This window comes from Papaver somniferum, unplaced genomic scaffold, assembly GCF_003573695.1.
Source record: "Papaver somniferum cultivar HN1 unplaced genomic scaffold, ASM357369v1 unplaced-scaffold_10, whole genome shotgun sequence".
In the NCBI taxonomy this organism is placed as follows: Eukaryota; Viridiplantae; Streptophyta; class Magnoliopsida; order Ranunculales; family Papaveraceae; genus Papaver; species Papaver somniferum.
Genome location: NW_020618825.1, coordinates 14,797,193 through 14,799,681, shown reverse-complemented (window position 1 = coordinate 14,799,681; position 2,489 = coordinate 14,797,193).

Below are 2,489 nucleotides of genomic sequence, written 5' to 3'. Positions count from 1 at the left end.
ACATGAGAGTCGCAGGATTTCCTTACCTCCGAAAAAGGTTAGCCAGATCTTCCTGACCATCCCTTCATTACCCGCTTCGATTTTGTCATTGTCTGTCCCCATCTCATGCTTACCCCGAAATAATGCCCATGTTCCGAGCTAAGCAGGGGTTAATGTTGATGGTGGCTTTTAGCTTAGTCTAACGTGATGTCACTCTATAAGAAAATGAATCCGAGAGTACCAATAGCTCCACTAAAACATTTATTGAGTCATTCAATATGTCTACGTGAAATTTACCAGGGTATTTTTTTATACATGCTATGTTCCACGATAGAACCCTTAGTATTGACTGGCATCATCTCCGTGCCAAAGGCATACCATGCCAGCCGCACCACCGTGCCAACGGCATGCCAGCCATGCCGGACACATCTCCGCGCCAAAGGCATATCATGCCAGCCATGCCAGCCACATCTCCGCACCAAAGGCATAACATGCCAGCTGCACCACCGTGCCAACGGCATGCCAGCCATGCAAGCCACATCTCCGCGCCAAAGGCATACCATGCCAGCGGCACCACCGTGCCAACGGCATGCCAGCCACATCTCCACGCCAAAGGCATAACATGCCAGCCGCACCACCGTGCCATTGGCATGCCATCCATGCCAGCCACATCTCCGTGCCAAATGCATGCCAACCATGCCAGCCGCACCACCGTTCCAATGGCATTCCATGCCAGCCACATATCCGCGCCAAAGGCATGCCAACCATGCCACCCGCACCACTGTGCCAATGGCATGCCATGCCAGACACATCTCCGCTCCAAAGGCATGCCAACCATGCCAGCCGCACCACTGTGCCAATGGAATGCCATGCCATCCACATGCGCCAAAGGAATACCAACCATGCCAGCCACACCTACGCAGCAAAGCCATGGAGGCCATGCCTCCATGCCGCTGGCTACCAAACGAAAGGTTGCAACAATCAATGGCCACCCTTCCTTCTGAGATGCAAATCTCAGCCGTCCAAGTTCGCCACCAAACACGTGGCAAATTTTGGCCCAATGCCAAGCCCTAATTTTGGTCGCGCCTAAACTATGCCAAAACCCTAATTTTGACCGCGCCTAAAACTATGTCAAAATCCTAGCTTGGTCGCGCCTAAACCATGCCAAAGCCATGCCGGATATGCCTCCATGCCGCTGGCTGCCAAACGAAGAGTTGCAACGATCAACGACTACCCATCCTTCTGAGATGCAAATCTTAGTCGTCCAAGTTCGCCACCAAACGCGTGACAACTTTTGGCCCAATTTCAAGCCCTAATTTTGGTCGCGCCTAAACTATGCCAAAACCCTAATTTTGGCCGCGCTTAAAACTACGCCAAAATCCTAGCTTGGCCGCGCCTAAACCATGCCAAATCCATGCCGGCCATGCCTCCATGCCGTTGGCTGCCAAACAAAGGGTTGCAACAATCAACGGCTAACCCTCCTTCTGAGACGCAAATCTCAGCCGTACAAGCTTGCGACCAAACTAAACGTTTTGTGCCAACCTCTTGGCTGCGACGCCAAAGTTCCACGGTTTGTGCCAAACCCTAATTTGGGCCGTGCCAAGAGCATGCACGAGCCGTGATAGCCATGCCTCCATGCCTAAAATTCCACGTACACTTCCTCTCAAGATACAAAATCTCGGCCGTCGAAGGTCACTACCGAACCGACAAGCCTTTCAATCTTAACTTGCCAAACAATAGCAACATGCTACACGTTTTCCACGAAAACACTCGAGACATCAAAACATGTCACAAAACTGGGGGATGCTCATTAGGGTATTGGTATGGGGGTTTAGAGCGTGCGGCGTACACTACGCCCATTACAAGAAAGTGTCATAAGAGTGAGGCGGTTAGTAATGTACAGAAAGTAATGGTGAAATGTTTCCTTCATTATGGAAACATAAATTCCATGCGTTACCTGTTACCGCTTTCTTCCATTTACTCAACCGTTTCCACTTATTACGAAACCAGGGTACGTTTTGTTGTGACTTGTATAAATAGGTCTCACCTATTTCCACCGAAGGACAGGTTTTTTGGTCAGAAGAATACAACACTCAGAAATCACTTGTTAGCTTCCCAATCTTCTAGCATTTTCACTTTTTGATACAAGTCGTCAAACAACTACTCTTCCATAGTCAACTATTCTGGTCTCAACACTCTTTTCGCTTCCCTCTCTAAGACCAACCCTTCTCCTTCACTTTGTGACCGAAGCAAGTCTGGAACGGCCATTTCTTGGTTTAGGCTGGATTTGTACAGATTGATCTCTTGAATGAAAGTACTCCCTTGCAGTACATTGTTTAGAGTTTAGACTCGTTTCTCACCCACACACACGAAATTACCGAAATCAGCAGAAACTGTATTCACTCTCAAACACTAGGGAAACTAAAACCCTTCGCCTAGGAAGGCTGGGAATCCACGGCATGCACCCTAGGTAGTTCGCATGAAAGTGCAAGAGGCAATACCTAACGCAT